The sequence below is a fragment of the Sus scrofa genome, chromosome 14 (genome assembly GCF_000003025.6).
Source record: "Sus scrofa isolate TJ Tabasco breed Duroc chromosome 14, Sscrofa11.1, whole genome shotgun sequence".
Classification (NCBI taxonomy): domain Eukaryota; kingdom Metazoa; phylum Chordata; class Mammalia; order Artiodactyla; family Suidae; genus Sus; species Sus scrofa.
Window position 1 is genome coordinate 102,837,879 of NC_010456.5, and position 25,717 is coordinate 102,863,595.

At 42.7% G+C, this 25,717-nt stretch overlaps 1 protein-coding gene across 6 annotated transcripts in view; it reads left to right on the plus strand.

Moving 5' to 3' along the window:
* Nucleotides 1-25,717, plus strand: part of PCGF5 (polycomb group ring finger 5) — a 134,723-nt gene that overhangs the window by 10,739 nt on the left and 98,267 nt on the right. The window contains exon 1 of one of the 6 annotated variants that reach the window (XM_021073243.1): nt 14,723-15,110. The exons of the other annotated variants lie outside the window; for them this stretch is intronic. The gene's annotated coding sequence lies outside the window, so the exon portion shown is untranslated. Of the gene's footprint in view, nt 1-14,722; nt 15,111-25,717 lie in introns of those variants that run through there. 6 annotated transcript variants of the gene reach the window in all.

The window sequence follows — 25,717 nt, forward strand, 5'->3', positions numbered from 1 at the left end:
ATTTTGAGGCATGGAAGCCCACTGAGGAGAGCTGTAGGGTCATGTCCACATGCTCTGACTTCTAACACCCTTCTTCCCCATTAATAAAACAAGAATATAAGAATCAGCTGACCGGCAAAATATTAACTTCATCATTGATGAAGACAAAAGTGGCAACATAGGTTGGTATGAAGCCCAAAGTGGTCTTGTGCCCCCTCAACACCATAGGCTAGACTTGGGAACAGCCTGCTGGGTAGAAAGTTTGAGTTTGCAGAGCAGAAAGACCCAAGTTTCTCCCTTTCACTGTTCATGCAAAGAGAAAGAGGCCACATCTCTCTATCTTTGATAGAAAAACTCCATCCATTTGCAGATTGAGAAACAGGTCCATGACTGTCACACACCACCCAAGTGAATTGCACCATCTCTGTGGGGAGAATATGTATGGGGCAAGAAGGCAGGAGTGGATAGGAAATACCGCTCCTTCAGAAACCCCGTGAGTGGAAGAGAGGCCTTTTTTTCCCCTGGCACACAGGTTATAGACCGCTCGTAACTTACATGTTTGTGTTTGAGTTAAACTAACTTCTGAGACTGCAGACTCATTTTTGTCTTAACTAGGAGTGAAATGCCTCAGACCTTGAGCATAGGTCCCTAGTTCTATAGCCATGCCTGATAGAGCTCTCCTTCCTTTCTGGGGATCTCCGGAAACTCACAGATATCAAAGCAAAGACCACCAACTTTTTTTTTTTTTTTTTTTTTTGGCCATGGCCAGCATGCAAAAGTTCTTGGGCCAGGGATCAAACCTGCATCACAGCAGTAGCCAGAGCCAGAGCAATGACAATGCCAGATCCTTAACCCGCTGAGCCACCAGGGAACTTCGGAGACCACCAGCCCTGATACTCTGTTTTGACATCAAAATTGGAAAAATGGAAAGTTCTTTCTCCTTATAAAATGTTTAAGGGGTTTTTCATTGGACATTTGGCACTTGGAATTTATCCTGATTCTCTCACTATTAGTGACTTTACTAATTATTATGTGCCTCAGTTTCCTCATCTGCAGCATGGGAGAAAATGATGCCCGTTCTATTTCCCAAGTATTTAATGTGAAAGCTTTTGGCAAATAAATAGTCTCATGCAAATATAAGGTATCAATATTACCATATAGAATACAAGGTAGGAGTTCCCTCCGTGGCTCAGCAGTTAAAGAACCTGATAGGATCCAGGAGGATGAGGGTTCAATCCCTGGCCTTGTTCAGTGATTTAAGGATCTGGCATTGCTGTGAGCTGTGGTGTGGGTTGCAGACACAGCTCGGATCTTGTGTTGCTGTGGCTGTGATGTAGGTAGGCCAGTGTCTACAGCTCCAAGTCAACCTCTAGCCTGGGAACTTCCATATACAGAGGGTATGGCCTTAAAAAAGAATATGATGTAAAATTTGAAGTTTAGGAACTTTTTAAAAATAAAATGTTTTAAATAGAACAACACTGGTTTTAGACACTTAAGGTAAATCAGGATTACTTTTCTGCCTTTACCCATGTCAGTATGTATAATAATTCTGGCCAAAGTGAGATTAAAGCACTGTGTTTTATGACAAATGAAAACTTTGCCTTTTTATCTATTTCTCTTTTAACTGTTAAAAAAGATCTCTTTTACTGTAAAATATAACACATATGTAACTTTTGAAATGTAAATGTAGAGTTCAATGAATTATTTAAAAAGTGAACATCTTTGTAACTACCTCCCAGCTCAAGCAATAGGACAGTTTCACCCCTCCCCCCCACCAAAGGAATCTTTATTTGTTAGGTGCTTGGTTTTCTTTTCGGGGAAGTTATGAGTAATAGCAAGAGGCAATTATAAATATTTTCAGGTCCCAAATATGTGCTTCTTTGAGTGGAATTAGATCAAAGGTGTAATATTAATGTTTTATTCTGTAATTATTTCTTATTTCTATAATTATGAATTTGTAAGTCCTGGGTTTCCAGCCTTAAAGATCAAAATCTTTGGGCTCCCGGTTGTCAGATTTTGTGTCCTTTGAAAGGGAGTGAAAAAGTTGTGATCCTTGGAGTGTGAGAAAATGTCTCATGCTTAATTATTTTTTAAATGTTCTGACCATCGCTCCTTTACCTGTTGTTGGAAGCACAATAAATAAGACTCCAGTGTTGATGAGGACTTTGTACAGTAGTCAAAGTTCTTCTTAGAAATACTTGACCCTTATCAGAGAAAACACCAATTATAGTAGAGCACTCTAAATTCTACCACCTTTGAAAGCTTAATTCATGAATTAATAAATCACAAGTCTTCTGTGGTATCCAGGAAAGGATGCTCTTGAATAACTTTTTAATGATTAAGTCAGAAAATGATGGTAAACATTAAAATAATTGGGAAAGTATCTTAGCTAGTCAGATATGTCTGTAAAAACAGAAAAGCTACGAGTATTTTAAAAATGGATAAAGAAGGGCTCATCTTTAGTGGGCAGTTTCTGTGGTGGTAAGATTGAGTTACGGGGACTTCAGATTAGAATTTGGTGGACTGAACATGTGTTTACTGTCTGTTTCGCCTGAAGCACCACCGTAGTGAGCATCAACAAGAGATGGGAGACGGTCACACGCGTTTGGAGGTTGAAAAGCAGGCAGACTTGTGGCATCGACTTCATGTAGTGGAGAAAGTTGATACTAAGTGCCCTTAAAGGAGGTTGGGAATAGATACTGGAGGAGGGGCGGAGAAGAAACAGCCAAATTATCCCCCAGGGCCCCTGAAAGGCTCTGGAATTAGAGGCTCTGGAGTGGGACATGGGGCTGAAAATAAGGCATTGGCTGAAAGTCTTTGAAAGGAACTAGACCCGCCATTCACTTCCCCTACCCCATAGGGTAAAATGAAGTCCTGGACATTTTTTCTCTGGTGAAACTAAAGTAAAAAAAAAAAAAAAAGACGTTAAGGATGAAATGCTCAACTGAAAACAGAGGAATTTAATGAAATTATGCATCCTGAACAGTGAGATCTGGTGCTCTTTTTACCCCACCCTGATCTTAGGATAGTCAAGTAGTTAGCAGCCCTGGAAGGATATTGAAGGACCCCTCTGGCTAAAATGAACAGCCTTAGAGAAAATATCTGCAGATACTGATCTTTGAGGTCTGCAGTGAGAAAACTGACTTACTCTCCATTCTTCCCATAGTGAAACCACTAGTCTACAACCCTAGTCCCTCTATCCCCTGAACGTGGAACTTGCAACCAGCTTCTTTGTGCCTTGCTCTTAAATGCAGATAGGTAGCCAGTGAATATGAGACAGGTGAGGAAAACAACAACAACAAGAAAGGCAGGAACTAAACAACTGAGAAAGAAATCATGGAGGAGACAAATGCAAAAAGAAGAAAAATAAAAATAACCAAAACCAAACCACCTGTAGTTAAGGAAATAAGAACAGGACTATTAAAAAGTAATAATTAGAGAATAAGAAATAGGTCTTGGAAATTAAAAACACAGTGATTAAAAAAAAAAGCCATTGAAAGGGCCCAAAGATTAAAAAAAAAAAAAAAGCCAAAAAGAAAGAAAGAAAAAGGAAGGAAAAAGTAGAAGTGGAGGATCAGTTGATCAGGTCTTATACTAATAAGAGTTTCAGAAAGAGACGACGGGGGAGAGTAAAGGAGGGGAAATTACCAGAGACATGATACAAGGTATTTCCCCCAAACTGGAAGACATACATTTGTAGATTTTAAAAAGAGTTCACCAAATAGCCAGGTGAATAAATGAAAAAAAGATCCATACAACCAATGTGTAAGACACCATCACTGTAAAATTTAGAAAGACTAAATTTTACAGTGGAGGGAGAAACAGATCACCTAGAAAAAGATTGGGAGTTAGAATGAACAATGAAAATTATTTTCAATTGAATTTCAAGCACAAACTATCAAGTGGGAGAGACAATAAAGACATTTTTGAGAGTGTGAGAGGTCTCAAAAGTTTATTCTCTATGCATCTTTTTATAGGAAGCTACTGAATGGTATATTTTATCAAACTGTGAGCATAAACCAAGAAAGAATAGTATACAATATTCTGGAAACAGAGAGTCAAACATAGGAAAATTCTAGGACTACAGTGGAGAGAAGTTTGGAAATGGCAGTAGTGCAGCTGGCCTCCTGGAGAGAAGCCAGTCCAGATAAGAATAGAAGGAAGACCCATTCCAGGAGCGAGTTTCCAGATGAAAACAAAAACAGTAGTTCCTGTGACCCAGTGGAAACGAATCTAATTAGAAACCATGAGGTTGCGGGTTCAATCCCTGGTCTCTCTCAGTGGGTTAAGGATCTGGTGTTGCCATGAGCTGTGGTGTAGGTCGAAGACAGGGCTCAGATCCTGCATTGCTGTGGTTGTGGAGTAGCTGATTCAACCCCTAGCCTGGGAACCTCCATGTGCCGCAGGTTCAGCCCTAAAAATTAAAAAGAAAAAAAGAAAGAAATAGAAAACAAAAACAAAACTGCTGGATGATCTGATACATCTGACCAAGTGTAGGACTTTCTAGATCCTCCTCTGGAGCGTTTGGGATGTATTATAGATTTGAAAAACCTAGTTGGTAGGGGAAATGAGCATTCATAAACTCCAGAAAAATAGCTATACAGGAAAAAGCACACTGTGAAATTAGCTCAGCAGATAATACTATTTACATAGGTCATAATAATGTAAATCACTAATACACTAGAGTTTAAGCTGCTGTATAGCGACTCCACAGGACCGTGACTTCAAGAATAAATAAATTTATTTTTACTTTGTGTGACAGTTCACGGCTGAGCATTTCATGAGCCCAGATTCTTTCCATCTTGTTGCTCTGCCATCCTTTAAGGCATTGTCCTGACCTACATGTGTAGTTAAAACCTGGATGCAGCATGTCTCTTGTCCCAGCTCAGGAGAAAGGGAAAGAGCAAAGAGGGACAAAGTTTTAAGGTTCAAGCCTGCAAGTGGCACAGATCACCTTCTCTTATATTCCAGTGGCAACAGTTTAATTACATGGCCACGCCTAGGGACAATATTCAAAATGTTTAACATTAACAACTAGTAGCCCAGACACTGACCCACCAGAACACAGGTCTCCTACAGAGGTCTGCTCTGGAAGCCTCCTCCTTTATCAGATGTTAGCCCTTTGTTTGCTGGATTATGGAGGATGGGGACAGGAGAGGGTCCCTGGAAGGGAGTGACAGAAGCTCAGCTAGCGGCCATTTATCAGCTGGTTTGGAAGTATTTTCCTAACGATTGATGCAATGTGTTGAAATGTGCAGACTATTAACCCTGACCTACAGGACTGCAAGAGAGGCTGGGAAAAGATGTTGAAACAACTATATCTTAGCAGACTGGAAGAGGATAAGCTAGTGCATAGTAGGACCCCAGTAATTATACTAATTGTAAATTCCAGTCAAAAGTAAATCGAGAAATATCAGTACATGCATATTGTTTAGGAATGTAAAATTAAATGTAAAAAGCTAAATACTTTAAAAGCGGTTTGTCTTTGGAAAGTAAGTTTGAGGTTGAGTGGAGATGTGAGGTTACTGCTGTGTTTTTGTTTTATTTATTTATTTTTGTGTTTTTAGGGCCGCACCTGTGGCATATGGAGGTTCCCAGGCTAGGGGTCCAGTCGGAGCTATAGCTGCCGGCCTGCACCAGAGCCACATCGACTTGGGATCCGAGCCATGTCTGCCACCTACACCACAGCTCACAGCAATGCTGGATCCTTAACCCACTGAGCAAGCCAGGGATGGAACTCGCAACCTTGTGGTTCCTAGTCGGATTTGTTTCTGCTGCACCGTGGCAGAAACTCCTGTGTTTTTTAAGCCTGGTAGTGCTATTTGAGAGTTTAAGCAATTTGCGCGGGTTATATTGATACAAATAAAATTAGTGGTTTTTAAAAAAGTATTGCAGTGCTAATAAGTGGATTAGAGAATGAGTTACATGGATCCAGAGCTTTCAAAGCTATACATTGAGGGAGTTCCCCAGCGGCCTAGTGATTAAGGATCCAGTGTTGTCACTGCTGTGGTGAGGGTTTGATCCCTGGCCCAGGAACAACTTCTGCATGCTTCAGGAGCAGCAAAAGAAAAAAAGGAATGAACTGGAAAGTATACTTTCCAGTTATATATATATAATGTTAAAAAATGTTTTAAAGTTAGAACCTCCTTCCTGACTCTGATTCTAGTCCTTTGGAATCACTCTGTCTAAGAATCATTGAGGAAGCTTTAAAAACATTCAAATGGCTCCCTGTGTCCTGAGATTCTGACTTACTTGGCTTTGGTTGGCCCCCAGGGAATCAGTAATTTGTAAAAGAAGCCCAGCTGCTTCTGATATATAGCTAGGGCTGACTCTTGCCAAGTAGTTCAGATACCTTTGCTTCTGCAGCTTAAATGTTTCTTGTATTCTGCCTGTTCTCACTGTTTTCACTTCTAGTCTGATCTTCTCTGTCTCTCAATTCTGAACTGATATGGTTGGAAGAGGAGAGACAGGAGATGCATGGGAGAGGTCATTTAAATGACCGTAAATAATGAAAATGGATGTACAGAGAGCCAGTATTTGTTTCCTTTTGTTTTGCAGAAACTGCTTAAATTGATGGCCTCATCTTGAATTTCTGATGGGGTAATTTTAGAGCTCAAGTTCAAGTAAATTTGAACTTAATGACATTTTGTTATTACTTTACCTTAAGTTTTGCCTCCTGAGCTAAGTCAGCTACTGCATCTTCAGGTTGTCCTCAAGTTCTTTTATCACTCCAGGGTTTGCCCTTGATGCTCCCAGCTGTGGTTTACCAGATATTCACCAATAGCAGCATTTCCATTTTGCACCTGGAATCACCAGCAGTTTCATAGCTCCCTAGTTTTCTGTGAGGGAATTCTTAGAAAGGAGATAAAGAAGCAGGGGATAAAGGTATATAAGAATTATATAATTTCCTAAGATTAGAGGTCTTGTTGAATTAGATTTTGACTACAGAGATTTTGTATATCTTGAAAGAGAAATGTTTGTTGTGTGGATGAGAGAAACAGTTTAGACCCCAGGAAAGACCTTCTTTTATTTAAAAAACAAAAAACTAACTTTAGATTTTTTTCAAATATAATAATTATAGACATGGTTTCCTTTGCGCCTTTCCCCAGTCCCATTGGCTGCCTCCCTAGATTCATCTGCACTTATGAATCAGCCATTGATGATCTGCTTGTATCTGTTCCACATTAAGCCATTGCCCTGCACTATACAGGAAGAGAACGTACCTCCAGCATTCTGTCCAGTGCATAAGGAGCTGTCCTGGCTGGTTTCTGAGAGATGGCTTTACGTTTAATACATTCATGCGTTGAGGCCAAAGTGTGATCTTTAAGGTGAGGGATTGATTCGTCCCATCAATAAGTCTTCCTAAGAGCTTGCCCGCTTAGTGCAAGTCTCTTCTAGGTCAGTGCTTTTCATGCCTCAGTGTGCACACAAATCGCCCAGGGTGGCGTTGCATTTTAGACTTTAGGTCATTTGATCGCAGGTGGGGCCTGAGATTCTGCATTTCTAATAAGCTCCTCAGACCATACTTAGAGAAGCAAGGTTCTAGCTAGTGGTTCTCAACCCTGGTTGTTCTGTAGAATTATCTGGGGGCTTTTAGGACCCATCCCTGGTGATTCTGATACAGCTGGTCTGGGGTAGAACCCAGACATGATGTGTGTATGTGTGTGCATTTTAACTCTCCAAGTAAGGATAATGCGCAGTTGGGTTTAGAACCACTGTTTCTTGTTTTGTTTTAGGACCACACCTGTGGCATATGGAAATTCCCAAGCTAGGGGTCGAATCAGAGCTGCAGCTGCTGGCCTACACCACAATCACAGCAATGCCAGATCCGAGCCTCGTCTGCAACTTACACTGCATCTCACAGCAACGCCAGATCCTTAACCCACTGAGCTAGGCCAGGGATTGAACCTGAATCCTCATGGATACTAATTGGGTTCGTTACCACTGAGCCACAGCAAGAATTCCTGGAACCATTGTTAAAACCTCTGGCCACTTTTGCTGTGACTCATAGGTAAATATGGTCACATGTGGATTTTGTAGCAATCTGGAAAGCACCTTAAATAGCCTTTATGATATGGATACACCTGCTTTATGGATACAGTGCATAGAGAAAGAATTCCTCTTGGCTTGTTTGGTTCCTGGAGATGAAGTGCAGGTGGCTGTTGGAGGGGGCACACCGAAGAATTAAAAATGGTCTTTTCTTTTTCTTTCTTTTTCTTTTTTTTTTTTTTTTCTTTTTGTCTTTTTGCCATTTCTTGGGCTGCTCTCACAGCATATGGAGGTTCCCAGGCTAGGGGTCGAATCAGAGCTGTAGCTGCCAGCCTATGCCAGAGCCACAGCAACGTGGGATCCCAGCCACATCTGCAACCTGCACCACAGCTTACGGCAACACCAGATCCTTAACCCACTGAGCAAGGCCAGGGATCAAACCTGCAACCTCATGATTCCTAGTCAGATTTGTTAACCACTGAGCCATGACGGGAACTCCCCAAAATAGACTTTTCTTTAAAACTCAGATATCACCTGATACAGGAAGGATATTTAAAATGATGACCAAAATACAAAGTTGGTATGTCTTTATTCAGGAGATCCTTCTGTTTTCTCGCTCTTTCAGTAAAAGTTCATGAGAAAACTATGTTATAAATTTTGATGCTTTATGTTTTCTCCAGAGAAGGATATACATTTACTTACTGTGTATATATGTTCCTACAGATACATGTATTTGCAAAGTTTTGGCATGGCCAGAAACCTAGTACTTTTCCTTTGCCAAATATTTGGAAAAATTGAGAGTATCTCCTGTACATTTACTTTTAGGTCTAACTTGTCCTGAAAGTTAAGGGACTTACCATCCTAGTAAAGGGTCAGTTGTTATTCTCAGGATCTTCCAGTGCTGATGGCAGTTGATGATTCTACTTGCTCAGAAATCGTAGGCCTTAGCTAGGTTCAAATATTGTTTTGTTATTAATGCAAAGATGTTTCTAGAAGCAGATGATACAATTTTATGTATATTACAATTATGTTAATTACAATTTCTTGGAAACAATAAAGCATTAAAACCAGTGGATTAAAATGAATTATAATTGTGCTGGAATTGGAAATCCTCTCCGCCATCTCCCTCTCCTTCAACCATAAAATCAGGCTTTGATTTTATTTCCTTAACATTAACTTGTCTGCCTCATGGCCACTGACTTCAGTCAGAGTCTCATTACTTCTCATTAATGTGAATTTCCTTACTGGACCTTGCTCCCAAAAGTCTGGTCCCTCAGCACAGGTCCTGCCAGCGCCCTCTGTTATGGAGGTAAATCTATGGCTTTCCCTTGTCTGAAGATAAAATCCAGATCTCCAGAGCATCCTGTCATGCAGAGCCCTCTAACCTGGCCCTGCCTTTTCTCCGCCCTCATCACCCATCACTTCCCTAGACAACAGTTTATCCATTCCTTATCCATGAGACCAATAGGGGGGGAAAATGTGGGCGATTTGAAAGAGTGGTTTAGCAGAAGGGGAGAGTAGATGACACTAGGGATATGAACTGTGGCTGCTGGGCAGGTGACGATGGATGGAGAGTGAGAGCAGGTACACTGGCTGCAGGGGTATAGGTGTGGAGAAGGTGGAGCCTTGCATCCTGTCACTTGCCTGCTAGGCCATTCCACTTCTTATCTCTGTTTTTGCACTTGATAGCTCCTCCATCTAAAACACTTACCTTTGTCTAGAAAAAAGTCTCTTCCCTTAAGAAGCCCTGTGGCAATTTCCTCCCCTTTCTAGACATTATCCCTTTACTCCCATGGTATCTGGCCATCACCCTCCATTCGGTCCCCACCTTCCCATTAGCCAGCAGGCATGGCGAGTGTCTGTTCATACTTGTCTCTACTAAACTGTGGACCTGGCAGGGGCAAGGCAGTGATCTTTGGCGTCCAGTGCATAGCACAGTACCTGGCACGTAATAGACACATGCAATAAATACTGGATGAATCAATATAATATTTCTCTGTAGAGTTTTGAGACTCTGTCCTTGCTAGATTGGAGGTCATTTTAAAAGGGAATTCCACTTAGTCATACATGACACAAAAATTTGTATTGCTTTAATTTTTCGTCTGATCCACCCCTACCAAATATCCAAGTTAACAAACACTTTCCAGATACACACACACACACACACACACATACATATGGATGGCTGGGTCACTTTGTTGTGCAGAGAAATTATCACCACCTTGTAAATTAACTATACTTTAATAAAACTTAAAAAACAAACATACTCATATATGTGCACGTGTGTATGTGTATGTGTGTACACATACATACTTATCTGCATGAAAATGGAGGAAAGTTAAAGAGATCAAAGAGTATACATAAATATTAACTATCTGGGATAACAGATCTCAGAGAGGCCTGCACAATGCACATTGTTATCGGTTCTCTTTCAGATGGGCCTCCTTGGCTAGTAGGAAACAGGTTAAAACCTTAAGAAACATGTGAGCCAGTATCGAACATATCTATATTTTTGTGTTGTGTTGAAGTTACGAGTATAAAAATGTAGTTTTGAAAAGGTTTTTCCTGGTCCTATAGAAACATAGGGAGGTTTTTAACTGCCAAAATAATTTCATATCATTTACAAATGAATAAAACCTGCAGAGCAATTAAGGGGTACCTTTTTTCAGAGGTGACAATTTCACATCTTTCCTTAGGAGTGAGGAGACTTGAGTTCTGTTGGGATTTGTCATTAAAGGGCCGTGATGTCAGGCAGTCTTTCCTACCTCTCTAAGCCTTAGTTTCCCCATGTATAAAATATGAGGTTTGGTCTAAATTATTACCAAGGTCATTTTGAATCATCTATGATTCTGGAAAGTTATGAAACACATCCTGTAACCATGGAGAGGAAAGTTGATCGGTGACTCCAAAAATAGGCTTATTTTCTCCTGTATAACACTAATGCGTTCCCATTGAGTAAGTCACTCTGTGTATATTACCTTAAACCAATTTCTTGATTTTTTTTCTTATTGCCAAGTGCTCAAAAGTGAATGAAAGATTGTCTTAAGAAATACCAAACAAATCACTCTTGTTTCTTGTTTTTAAATATAGAACTGAATTATTGTGCTCTTTTGCATTCCTGTTGTAGGTATTCAGAAAGCAGAAGGTGGTGATTTGGTAAATTTAGAAACTATTTCGCATCAGTCCCTGCTGTCTTTTGTGTTTGTGTGAGAACTCCATTCAAAACATGTCTTATTTATTCTTCTCTTAAAATATGCTCCCCTTCATTTTTGTCTTTCTGCTGGCACCAAGTCCATATCTATAAATACTTACAGATTTTGTCAAGATCTTTAGGTAACAATTATTTTCCTCTGTTAACATATTGGTAATCTAATCTGATATCATTATGTTTTATCCCTAAGCCCTTTGATTTCTTTCTTTCGTTTTTTGGTTTTTGGTTTTTTTTTTTCCGCTTTTTAGGGCTGCACCCACATCATTTGGAGGTTCCTAGGCTAGGGGTCGAATTGGGGCTGCAGCCACCAGCCTATACCACAGCCACAGCAACGCCAGATCTGAGCCACATCTGCGACCTGCACCATAGTTCACGGCAGCACTGGATCCTTAACCCATTGAGTGAGGCCAGGTATCAAACCCACCTCCTCATGGAAACTAGTCAGATTCATTTCCGCTGCACAACAGTGGGAATGCCAGCCCTTTGATTTCTTGATGTGTTATACTGTCTGCAGCGCAGTGATATCCTAAACGGTCCTCCTTAAATCATCCTGAAGTTGCAAGGTCTGTGGCTCCTCCATGCCTGCAGGGGCTGTCCCCTGTCTGGAGCATTCCATCTGGAAGGAGACGGTTTTGACCTAGATGGGCCAAGTTCAGTGCTGATAGGTAGAGTCTCCCTGTATGTCAGCATCCTTGCTGAATCCAGCCCATTGAAAGGAGAGAATTAGGTCATTAAATGAACATTTTAGATGCCTAGAAAGGTTATAGAAGTTTAATTATCACTCTATTCTGTAAGAATATGTAACCAAAGAATCACATCCTTGCCTAACTGTGTGAGATGAGATAGGTCACCCTTTCTGAGCCTCAGTTTCCTCCTTTATGAAGTTTGGATTTTGATCACTAAAATGACTTGGCTTCAAAAGCAGTTTTTTTTCTTTATTGCTTTGTCATCCACTCTCTGGCCGTGAACTGACTGATGGCAGTCAGGAGTCTTAAACTTCAAGTCTCAGCTCTTTCTCCTGGTTGTTCCTCAAACTAGGATGGTTCATTTTTTTCCACCGCACTGGCATTTGTAGAAGTTAAGAGCACTTATGACAATTTTAGCCATTTATTTTTCTGTGCATTTGAGACCAGGTGAACTCAACAACTCAGTTTGTTTTGCTTATGTACCTGGATAATAGCATCAAAATAAAGCTTTCTTATTTTTGTAGGAATAACAAACTTTTTTTTCCAATAAGCCTTTCTGTCTTTATTACAAGAACTAATTGGATACTGTTGGGTATTAAGGTAGTTGGATGCTGTTGACCTCAGCTACGGGGCAATGTTAAGACCGCAGTCTTTTGATATTTAGCCATATTCCTCATCACCAATCAAGAGCTTTGTACTCAAGTGTTTTCAACTGTTGAAACTAGAAACGGTCTGTGGACAGGCAGAAAATGGAAGAATCAGGGTTTGAAGATCGTACCAGCTGCTAGCGAGTGTGCAAGGGAAGAAAGGGGTGTCTACGTGGCTTCCCCACAACCCGGGAGCCAGGACACACAAAGCAGGAGGCAGAGGCTTCCAATTCAGTTAAGGGCAGGAGATGAAGACCCAGGTCCAGGAAGAACAAAAAGGGGATTGTTCTAGGATAGGATAAATCTATTTATTCATTCAAGAAATACTCACTGAGTGCCTTCCAGCTAGTCTTTGGGTTATCAGTGAACAAAAGATCCTTGACTCAATGGAGTTTATTTTTTTAGCAGGAGAAGACATATGATAATCAATAAACATATTTGTTACTTGGTCTGATAGAACAAACATAAGTGGTCAGAGCTATGGAAAAATGAAAAGGTTGAGCAGGAAAAGGAGATGAAAGGTGGTAGAGAGTGGAGAGCTGGGTTGCAGTGTAAACACCATGGTCAGGAAAGGAGATGTGTGGTGAGCAGAGAGGATTCCCAGATGTCCATGCTCTGATCTCTGGGATATGTAAATAGGTTAAGTTCCATGGAAGAGTGACTTTCCAGCTTTAATTGAAGTTATAGGCCTTGGAGTTCCCGTTGTGGCTTAGTGGCCACAAACCCGACTAATATCCATGAGGATGCAGGTTCAATCCCTGGCCTCGCTCAGTGAGTTAAGGATCCAGTGTTGCTATGTGCTGTGGTATAGGTCACAGAGGTGGCTCAGATCCTGCGTTGCTGTGGCTATAGTTAGCTGGCAGCTGCAGCTCCAATTCAGTGACCCCTAGCCTGGAAACTTCCATATGCCATGGGTGCAGCCCTAAAAAAGGAAAAAAAAAAAAAAAAAAAAAAAAAAAGTTGCAGGCCTTAAAATATGGAGATCATCCTGGATTATCTAGGTGGCCCAATCTAATCGATGAGTTCTTCACATTCACAGTAGAGTTAAGTGGTTTGAGTCAGAGAGATGTGGCTGCATTTGGAGCAGTTCAAATGTAAGAGAGACTCCACCTGTCAGTGCTGGAGAGAGGCCATGTGGAAAGCACCAGAAGGAAGGAGGGCACCCTTCAGGAGAAGGACCAGCAAGGAAACGGGACCTCAGTCCTATAGCTGGCAAGAACCTGAATCTTGCTAATAACCTGAATAAGCCCAGAAGCAGATTTATCCATGGTCTGCTCCCAAAGACTTATCTGCTTTTTTTATTCCCCCAAAAAGGAATGTAGCCCTGCTGACTCCTTGATTTTAGCCGTGTGAGACTCTGAGCAGTGGACCAGCAGAGGTGAGCCATAGCCAGACTGAAAGGTTATACGTGGGTGTGGTTTTAAGCCCCTGAATCTGTAGTAATTGCTCACGGCAGCAGTAGAAACCAGTACAGGCGCCGCAGAATATAGCCAAGGGTCTCTGGGGAAGAGTATTCTAACAGAGAGAACGAGGAGAACCAGGACCTAAAGTACAGTCCACCTGGAGTGTTAGAGGCATAGTGAGTGGCTGGTGTGGCTGGAGTGGAGGCAGCAAGGGACGAGGAGGAAGAGGAGGCCAGAAAGGCCATGGAGGTGGAAGGTGGAGACCATGAAGGGCTTTGGCTTTTATTCTCAGTTATCTAGGGAGTCCTTAGAGCATTTCGATCAGAAAAGCGATATGGGAGTTCCTGTTGTTACTCAGCGGAAATGAACCCGACTAGGAACCATGAGGGTGCATGTTTGATCCCCGGCCTTGCTCAGTGGGTTAAGGATCTGGCATTGCTATGAGCTGTGGTGTGGGTTGCAGATGCGATGTGGATCCCATGTTGCTGTGGCTGTGGTGTAGGCCATCAGCTATAGCTCCAATTCAACCCCTAAAAAAAAAAAAAAGTCAATATGATTTGACTTAATTTTTTATTTAAAAAAATTTTTTTTCTCTTTTGTCTTTTTAGGGCCATACCCACAGCATATGGAAGTTCCCAGGCTAGGGGTCAATTTGGAGCTACAGCTGCCAATCTACACCACAGCCACAGCAACGCTGGATCTGAGCCTCATCTGTGACCTACACCACAGCTTATGGCAATGCCGAAATCCTTAACCCACTGAGTGAGGCCAGGGATCGAATCCTCAACCTCATGGTTCCCCGTCAGATTTGTTTCTGCTGCACCACAACGGGAACTTTTTTTTTTTTTTCCCCTGACTTAATTTTTAAAAGCATCATGGTGGCTGCTAGGAAAATGGACTGAAGGGAAGAAGCCAGAAACCAATTAGGAAGTGACAGCAGAAATCCTGATGCAAGATGCTGATGGCTTCAACAAGTGGTAGTGGAGATGATAAGTGGCCAGATTCTAGACGTATTTTGAAGATAAAGTCTACTTTGTGACTTAAATATGGAATATGAGAGAGAGAGAGGAGCCGAAGATGATTCTATAGTTTGGAGCCTGAACAACTGGAAATATGCAATTGCTGTCAACTAAGAGTGGAAAGCTGTGGGTAGAGGAGATCCATGATGGAAGAGTTGGAATTCAGCTTGGACGCAGTGAGTATGATGTCTGTTAGATACCCATTTGGAGATGCAGCATGTGGCAGGCAGACCCACGGCCCCCAAAGATGTCCACATCCTAATCTCCAGATCCTGTGATCTGTACGCCACTTTAGGTAGCAAGAGGGACTTTGCAGATGTGATTAATTAGGGACTTGGAGATGGAGAGATTACCCTGGATTATCCAAGTGGGTCTGCCCTAATCACCTGAGTCCTTAAAAGTGGAGAATCTTTCCTTTGGTCATCAGAGAGAGAAGTGACTCTGGAATAATGGTCAGAGAGATGCGGTGTTGCTGTCTTTGAAGACAGAGGAAGAGGGCAACAGGCCAAGGAATGTAGGTGGCCTCTAGAAGCTGGAAGTGGCCAAGAAACTAATCTTCCCCAACATCTGATTTTACCCCAGTGAAACTCATATGCTACCTGCAAAACTATAAGAAAATAAATTTGTCTTAAGGCACTAAATTTGTGGTAGTTTACATGACTCTGGAGGGGAGGGGAGAAGGGTCTGAAAGATTAGAGAGTATGTATGTATGTATGTATTTTGCTTTTTAGGGTCATACCTGCAGCACATAGAAGTTCCCAGGCTGGGGGTAGAATCAGAGCTATAGCTGCTGGCCTACACCACAGCCACAGCAACGTGGGATCTGAACTGCATCTGTGACCTACACGACAGCTCACAGCAATGCTGGATCCTTAACCCCCTGAGCGAGGCCAGGGATCAAACCCACATCCTCATGGATACTAGTTGGATTCATTTCCACTGAGCCCAACGGAACTTGTTAGAGAGTATTTAAAGCCCTGGGGCTGAATGAGTAAAATGAATCACTAATAGAATGAGTAGAAATAGAGAAGAGGACAAAGCATGGAACCATTGGCAGTGTCAGGAGGTCAGGGGAAAAAAAGGAACAGCAAAGCACACTGAGAATGATGAGTCAAGGAGAGAGGGGGCAGACACAGTAGGACGGTGTCCTGAAAGGCAGGCGAAGAAGGCTTGTCAAGGAAGATGGGGTGATGCGGCTGATGGGTTAAGTAAGGCGAAGAGTGAGGCAGTGCTCCTTTCCCTGGGGCCTGGTCTGAGGTACCTGAGCTCCTCGGACGTGTCCTTTTCTTTGTGTGACCTCTCCATGTGGTCTCTCTGGCATGGAGGCATCAAGGGACCCAGACTTACATGGCTCCTGGTGCTCCCAAGGAGCATGTCCCAAGAAAGATCCAGAGGAAAGTCATGTCATGTTTTATGACCAGCCTTGGAAGGAAGTCACATAGAGTCACTGCTGCCTGGTCATAGCCCTGCCCAGATTCAAGAGGAGGAATCACAGACCCATCTCTTGATGGAGGAGTGTTCACGCCATACTGTAAGAACCATGAGGGATGGAAGGTCTATGTTGGTGTGGTCGTCTTTAGAAAATAAAGTCTCATGGGCAGTATTATCACTGCACTGGCTGCTGTATTCATTGAGGGCTTACCAGGCATTGTGTTATGTGCTGGATGTGTTATATTATTTACCCCCTGGCAGGTGCGATTTGTAAGGTAGCTGCCTTTTTTTTTTTTTTTTTTTTTTTTGTCTTTTCTAGGGCTGCTCCCACAGCATATGGTGGTTCCCAGGCTAGGGGTCTAATCAGACCTGTACGCCACAGCCACAGCAACGCGGAATCCGAGCCAGGGTCTGCAACCTACACCACAGTTCACGGCCACACCAGATCCTTAACCCATTGAGCGAGGCCAGGGATCGAACCCCCAACCTCATGGTTCCTAGTCATATTTGTTAACCACCGAGCCACGACAGGAACTCTGGTAGCTGCCTTTTCACAAGGCGACAAGGAGACAGGTTAACTGACTGGTGGGAGCTCACGTAGGACTCCTGACTTCAGTGATGAAAGGGCTAATAGCAGGGAGGAGGTGGGGGCCTGACTCCCAGAGGGAAACAGAACCATGGGCCCCTTCCTGACCCTTTTTCAGCAGCTCCTGGCAGTCTGCCCCACCCCCCTTCCTCTGTCTTCTTTCCTCTGGTGTCAGTGTATTTCCATTACATGTCAGTGATGTTTTCCTATACTATATTCCCCTACCATGCATGTAAACCATTTCAGTTATGTTTTTGAGTCTGTAGATTGATTGGGAAACATAAATGTTATGAAAATACAACTAAACTGATTTTTTTTGGTTTTGTTTTTTTTTGTATTTTGTCTTTTTAGGGCTGCACCCGCAGCATATGGAGGTTCCCAGGCCAGGGGTCTAATCGGAGCTGTTGCTTCTGGCCACAGCCAGAGCCACAGCAATGCCAGATCCGAGCCGCATCTGCAACCTACATCACAGTTCACAGCAACACCGGATCCTTAACCCACTGAGCGAGGCCAAGGATTGAACCTGCAACCTCATGGTTCCTAGTTGGATTCGTTTCCACTGTGCCACGACGGGAACTCCCTAAACTGATTTTTTAAAAACTTTCTAAATTGTACACTGTTGATATGTTGGAAACACACACACACACACACACACACACACACACACACAGGACACATGACTGGTGAATCTCAAAACTTTTTTGCAACCAGAAGGCACCCCTGAGAATCACCTAGCTCAGTAGCTTTCAAAGGAGATTCTCCATCCTGATGGGAGGGAACTGGCATCCTTTGTTAGTGATCTCCTCCCTTCCCTTCCTCCTGAGGAGGGCCAGCCTGTTGCACCCAGAAAGGCAGGAGCTCTGAATCCTACTCATTTTAAACCACTTGACTGAGCATCTCGTAGACACTGTTATACAATATGTGTTTTAAGGTATGAATTCCCTACATGTAAAACCTCCCAAACTGCTGACGCTTCTGTGGTTTTCCCCTGCATCTAAGCATCCAGTTTTTAGAAATTAGAAATATATATCTGATCTTAGGCTTCTAGGCACCTAACAGAGAAAATAGACAATTTGTTGTTTTGTACTTGCAGCTCTGATTTAAATACCTTGGGAGAAAGTAGAAACATTCTCTTTGTCTGGATTCATATTGCCATTTAGAAAAGAGTTCTTCAGGTTTTTCTCAAGATGACCCATTCGTTTATTCATGATGATCATCTACTAAGTGTCAGATATGGGAGGAATCTACAGCAGTGAACAGAACAGATAAAAATCATCTGCCTTCCTGGAGCTTCCATTCTAATGGGCTGAGATAGTCAATAATATAGAACATGTATAATTTGTCAGATGGGAAGAAACATGGAGAAAAATCAATCCAGAGAAGGGAATAGAAGTATCAGATTATGTTACCTGCCCAGCTGTGTTCCTAGGACTTCTCATCTTCTCCAAGTAGAAGCCAGAGTCCTTATGGTGGCACAGAAGGCTTGGTATGACCTGGCCCCTCATCTCCCTGACCTCACACCCTTGAGGTCCTCAGCCACACTGGCCTCCTTGCTGTGCCTTGGGCATCGGCTTGACTCCTGCTCATGGCACTTTCATTTCTCTGTGTGTAGCCACTCTTCCTCCTGATAACCATAAGACTAAGGCCTCATCTCTTTTTGGTCTTTGCCCAGATGTCACCTTCTCATTGGTGCCTTTGCAACCTACCATCTTTGTTTTATTTTTATTTTTATTTTTTTATTTTTTATTTTTTTTTTGTCTTTTTGTCTTTTTTGTTGTTGTTGTTGTTGTTATTGTTGCTATTTCTTGGGCCGCTCCCGCGGCATATGGAGGTTCCCAGGCTAGGGGTTGAATCGGAGCTGTAGCCACCGGCCTATGCCAGAGCCACAGCAACGCGGGATCCGAGCCACCGCATCTGCAACCTACACCACAGCTCACGGCAACGTCGGATCATTAACCCACTGAGGAAGGGCAGGGATCGAACCCGCAACCTCATGGTTCCTAGTCGGATTCGTTAACCACTGCACCACGACGGGAACTCCTGTTTTATTTTTAAATTAAAATTTTCCTTTTTATTTTTGGCTTTTTAGAGTCACACCTGTGGCACATGGAGGGTTGCAGGCTAGGGGTCAAATCGGAGCTGTAGCTTCCAGCCTATGCCACAGCCACAGCAGTGCCTGATCTGAGCTGCGTCTGTGACCTACACCACAGCTCATGGCCATGCCGGATCCTTAACGTACTGAGCGAGGCCAGGGATCGAACCTTCATCCTCATGGATGCTAGTTGGAGTTGTAACCTGCTGAGCCACAACAGGAGCTCCCCCATCTTTATTTTAAATTGCCAATCCCCTTCCTTCCCCACCCCTGACACCCTTCCTTTCCAGGAGGTCATAGCCCAGCAGAGAAGGTGACTGGATGCCACCTGTTGGGCACAGCAACTGGCAGAGCAGCCTCACTGGTGGTTGGAAAGCCGTCTCTGTCCTTCAGTATTGCTGGGAGAGTCTCAATAAAGGCCCTGCCTAGTGGTAGCACCATGGAATCTCCCAGCCCCTCAGGAGTGGGATCTGACCCTGAGCTTCATTCGTGGGAATTCCCAGAGTGGTGTTTGCCTCAGTCATTGGGATGGTGCCCCTTGTATGGGTTGGATGTAGTCTCCTGGCATGGAGGGTCCTCTTTCAGATGGACAGTTCCTACTGCATGACTTCTGACAGGGTGTGTTTGCTATGTTTAGTCTGCTGCTGCTCCTTGGCAAGGCCATTCTTATTTTCCTTTTCTGGGAGAGATTTCTCTCTTTCATCGCTCTCTGTGAGCGCCTCATCTGCATTCTCAGCTTTCAGTTTCAGTGACTATGCTGACCTTTTATGTATTTCTTGTTTTTGTCAGAAACTGAAACTGCATCTCATATATAGCTGGTCTGTATCTACCTCATTCCTGTTTTATTAAAAAACTTCACTTTTTCCCCCCTCGTCTCTACCACTTCCTGGTCTTACAGCATTGAAAAGGCTATCCCTGCTTCCACAGGCAAAGTTCCAGAGTCTATGGTTTTCATGCCATAATAAATAAAATTTAAAATGAAGTTGTCCTAGGTTGGATCCTCTGGGAAGCCGGCTGTGAGGTAGAGTTGAGCGTTCGGGGTGTTTATCAGCCCTGCGAAAGGTGGGAAGGATGCAAGGGGGCAGAAGCTGTGCTGTGGAACAGGCCGGGTGGCCACCTTGGTGGCCCCCAGGGAGTGTGGTGCTGCAATGCCCTTCAGCGTTGTCTTGACTTGGGCTGAGATGACCTTTCCACTCAGGCATTCTTTAGTCAGTGTGTGATGGTGGCCTTGGGAAAGTGTGACCTTGGGCAAGAGGACAGAAGCTGCCCCGCCTCTGATGCAGCCAGGAGGACTTCCCTGATGGGGCCTCTGGGCCGGGCCGCCCAGCTTCGTCTGCACTCAGGTAGCCATGGCTCCAAGATGTGGAACCATGTTTGAGGTGAGACGTAACCTCCACTGTCAGGTTTAATTTCATGTTGAAATGTGCTGTATTTGATTGACAGCAAAGGATCTTAGAGCCTAAAGAGGGCATAGAGACTCTCTCTCCAGCCCCCTTGTTTAGCAGATAGAAAAATGGAGTCAAGAAGGAGAGGAAATCTCAGTTCCATTTCCCCCAGAAACAGACCCCAAGATGAAGACTTGATAGGAAGCAGTTTCTTGGAGAGGTTCTCCCAGAAATGTCAGCAGGGAAGGGGTTGAGTGGACAGGGCAGAGAACCTTAAATAAAGGTGCATTTTTAAGAAAATTACTTCTGTGTGTGCATGGAGCTCAGTCCCTCGAGGGAACTCAGGGAAATGGTCCACACACTTGGGAGTTACCCTCCCCAAAGGCAGGGAGGCAGGGATATTTGCCCGTGACTGAGGGTGGTTTCCTGGACACGTTAGCTGCCCTGCATCCCCAGCTGCCTGGCTGAGTGGGCCCAGCCTGCACCCAGGGCCACAGTAAAAGCACAGGGGCCACAGAAGGCTGCCCGCAGCACATGGACATGAGACTTGGGGGCCAGGAGCGTGGGGAGACAATGATGACATTGTCTACAGGGCATTGCCCCAGAGAAGACTAGAATCCAGGTGTCTAGGTGTCCTGATCACCAGCCAGGACTCTTTTTTTTTTTTTGAATACACCTGCAGCTGTGAAAGTTCTTGGGCCAGAGATGGAACTATGCCACAGCTGTAACCTGAGCCACAGCAGTGATAATGCTGGGCCCCCAACCCACTGAGCCACCAGAGTGCCCTGTGGCCAGCTCTTTACACTGACTCTTGAACATCTTCCCACACTGTGCCCGAATGTATTCTGGGTAATCTGGTGAGGAGCATGAAGCTGTAGAATATGCAGAGGCTACAGTCCCTCCTTCAGAGAAACAGTCTAATTGGAGGGCCTAACGGACATACATGTCCAGGAGAACACAAGAGAAGATGGCGTGAGCCTTGGCATCAGTACATGTGGATGATATTGTATTGAAAGCTGTGCATCACCTGTGTCAGTGCCAAGCAAGGTGCTGCTTACAAAAGCTGGCTCCAGAAGGAAAGGGGCTTTGTGTTTTGTTTTGTTTGTTTTTGAGAGGTTGAGTCTGGATCAGTGTCTCAGGGAAATTTTGAACATGGATTCATGTGGACTGAGAGGATGGCGTATTGGTTAAGAGTTGGAGGCCAGTTTTTCATCCTACTTCCATCGCTCCATGGTCATTGCACAGTGGGCTCCTCTATAAAATAATGGCATCGTAGAATCCCATTCAGAGCCATGTTGAGCACCGTTAGTGAACATTCTTTAACTGAGAGCCTGCCAGGTAGAAGGAGGTTGGTAAACATTAGCGGCAGTTCGTGATGATTGTTGACAGAGGAGACGGGAAAGGTACGGTCATGTGGGAGAATGGCCAGGGCAAGAGAGTCGAGAAGCAAGAGGAGAAATGGCTGTGAAGTGCGCCTTAGATGGTTTGCTGCGAAAGTGATGGGGAAAGCTTCCTGAAGCTGCCCACTCAGACCCCGACCGAGTTCTCATAGGAGCCTAGGTCCCATCAGAGCAAAAGTTTATGGGGAAACCCAGTATGTAAAAAATATATACAGAGCCACTCATTTGAAGGTGGAGCGGGGAACAGGGGTCCTGTCTCCTCCTCTTTCCCCTCCACCCACAGCCCCTGAGGGAATTCTGAGAAACCCCAAAGCTGCAAGAACAAAAACAAGTTCTACAGAAAGATTTTTAAAAGCTACTGTAACACCTCATTTGTTCTGTATTGAGTTTGTTTTCCAGAAAAACATTTTTTTAGAAACTCATCTTGAATGATATTTTGCTTAAGTGTGTTACTTTTGTGCCTTCTTAACAAGGCTGAATGAAAACCTTTTAATCTGTTCTTAATGACTTTTGATTATAGTAATGAACATTTAGTTACGGGTCTGTGCTTTGATGTGGTGATTTCCAACCTCAGAGGTTCTGAAGACTTAGGACTGTTTACTTGTGCTGTGCTTTTCAAATTGTTACAAGAGGCAGCATGGCAGCAGGGGAAGGTCCTGGACTTGGAAGCCAAGCTATCCAGGTTGGAGTCCCAGCCTTGCATCTTCTTAGCATTGTGACTTAACCTCTTAACCTCTCTTCACCTCAGTTTCTTCTGAAAATTGGGAAGAATAGTCATACTTACCTCCAGAGGGTTATTGTGAGAAATAAGTAAGTTTTCGTATGTTCATTCCTTAGAATGGTGCCTGCATATAAAAAGTAACATGCAAGTGTTATTTTTGTTATGGTGAATGTTTCTGTTTGTAGAGTTCTTCTGTTTTCTCCTTTGATGTAGCACAGTGGTTTAACCTAAGAGCACTGAAGGTGAATAACCAGGATTTGAATCCCACCACGTCTGTGATCTTGGGAAAGTTAATTTAATTCTGTGATTCGTTTATTCATCTGAAAAATGGGGCTAGTAATGCAATTCATAGGACTAAACAGGATAACATTTGGACAGCCCTTACTTAGCACAGTATCTGGCACACTGTATCATAGCCATCATTACTACAAATAACTAAGGCTCTAAATGAGGGATACTGTAATATAACAATAGAGCCAGAAGTTTTTACTATATTGACCCCTTTAGAAAGAAGCCTTCAGAAATTTCCTCTGATTACTTGTTTTTCACTCAATAGCATTGTTATTTATCTTAAATAATAAACATTTTCAATGTGCTTCTTCATACTGAAACAAGGAGTGGATGGGTGGAGGGATTAACCATTTTTGCTATAAAATGTGATGCTTATTATCAAACACTGAATCAGAACTTTTTGATGTACTTATGTTGAAAGAGTTAGATTTTTCTTTTCTCTTTTGGTTAAAAGGTTGGCATGGTTAGTATTCAAAAGGAGATTTTTTTTTTAAGGAAAATAAGCAGTAAAGAAATGACTAGAAGCAATACAAGGTAGGCAGCAAATTTTCTGATACAGAAGAGGCCAGATGAGATTTTTAAAAACAAAAACAGGCAAGCAAAAAACCAGTGATTTTGTAGTCTTAGTAGGAGTGGGGCGGTGGGGGGATGTTCTTCTCCCAGCCACCAGTGTACCTCTTGGTACTAAGCATTTTAAGGGCTAATTTAGGTTTCTGGACCATGTCACTATCAAAACTAAGCCATGCCTGAGGATTATGTATAGCCAAAGTTTTATTGCACAGCAGAGTGTTAAGAAAAAATATCTAACTCTTGGGAATGAGGCACAGAGGTGATTGCATGTCCTTTCAGTGTTAGGCTGAAGCGTTAGCTATCATATGCAGTGAAGGAGCACATACTTCTCTAGGAAACTGTACCTTTGTTTAACTTTTTAGTTACTAAACATGGATTAGGACCCAGATTCTATGAAGGTAGATGTGTCTTGAAGATTGGTAACTTGCAAATAGTTTTTGTCTGATAGAGAAGAAAACCTGGAAAGATTATGGTTATATCAAACTGTAGCACATTAACCAGCTTTTTATCTGAGTTAGCAATCTTACTTCAATGTTCTGTTTTTCATTGACTATATATACTTCAGGATTTCCTATACTCCATGAACTGGATGTATCATTCTGCTGATTTTGTTATTAATGACTTAAATTTTTGACACGCGCTCAATTAATTTTTTAAATGGTTTAAATATCATTTAATGGAAATTTATTTTGAAATCATTATCCAGAAATCAAATATTATAAATATGAGGTTCTAAGTTTTTGATGAACTATGTTTATAGTACATAGATATCATTTAGTTGACTATTGTATACAGATATTCAATGAAATCTAAATTTTCTCAACTTAAAAAAATTATTATAGTTGATTTACATTGTTCTGTCAGCTTCTGCTGTACAGCAAAGTGACTCAGTTATACATGTATACACACTTTCTTTCCCACATTATCTTTCATCATGTTCCATCACAGGTGATTGGATATAGTTCCCTGTGCTATACAGAAGGACCTCATTGCTTATCCATTTTTTTTTTTTTTTTTTGTCTTTTTGCTATTTCTTGGGCTGCTCCTGCAGCATATGGAGGTTCCCAGGCTAGGGGTCCAGTCAGAGCTGTAGCCACCAGCCTACGCCAGAGCCACAGCAACGCGGGATCTGAGCCGTGTCTGCAATCTACACCACAGCTCACGGCAACGCCGGATCATTAACCCACTGAGTAAGGGCAGGATTCGAACCCGCAACCTCGTGGTTCCTAGTCGGATTCTTAACCACTACGCCACGACGGGAACTCCTGCTTATCCATTCTTAATGTTAACAGTTTGCATCTATTAATCCCAAACTCCCAGTCCATCCTACTCCCTCCCCCTCCCACTTGGCAATCGCAAGTCTGCTCTCCATATCTGTGAGTCTATTACTGTTCTGTAGATAGATTAATCTGTGCCATATTTTAGATTCCACATATAAGTGATATCATATGGTGTTTGTCTTTCTGACTTACTTCACTTAGTATGAGAGTCTCTAGTTCTATCCATGTTGCTGCAAATGGCATTATTTTGTTCTTTTTTTTAGCCGAGTAGTATTCTGTTGTACCACATCTTCTTAATCCATTCATCTGTTGATGTTGTTTCCATGTCTTGGCTATTGTGAATGATGCTGCAGTGAACATAGGGGTGCAGACACACGCTCAATTTATATTTGGCTCAATTTATATTCGTATTAACGTACCATTTTCATTTTCATTTTTCAATTATTTATTTTTATTTTTTGGCCATGCCCACAGCATGCAGAACTTCCCAGGCTAGAGATTGAACCAACACCACAGTGGTGGTAAAAACAGATCCTTAACCTGCTGAGTCACCAGGAAACTCCAAGAGTTACATTTTCTTTTTTTTTTTTTTCTTCTCACAGTCACATCTGCTGCACATGGAAGTTCCCAGGCTAGAGGCTGAATTGGCCTGCCTATGCCACAGCCACAGCAACACGGGATCCAAGCCACATTGCCAACCTACACAACACCTTGTGTCACTACGAGATCCTTAACCCACTGACCAAGGCCAGGGATCAAACCCGTATCTTCATGGATACTAGTTGGGTTCCTAACCTGCTGAGCCACAATGGGAACTCCTCCAAGAGTTATGTTTTTAATTTCTTGAAAAAAGCATCCTAGCAAACCATCTATATAGTACAGGGATTTCCTTCCTTACTCTTTCCCACTTTCTCTAACGTTTTTGTTTACTTTACATTGTAATTGCGAATTGAAATATTTTCTAGATCTTTTATTCTTTCAATGTAGGCATTCTGTGAAGAACAGAAGCAAATGTAGGTAGTCAAAA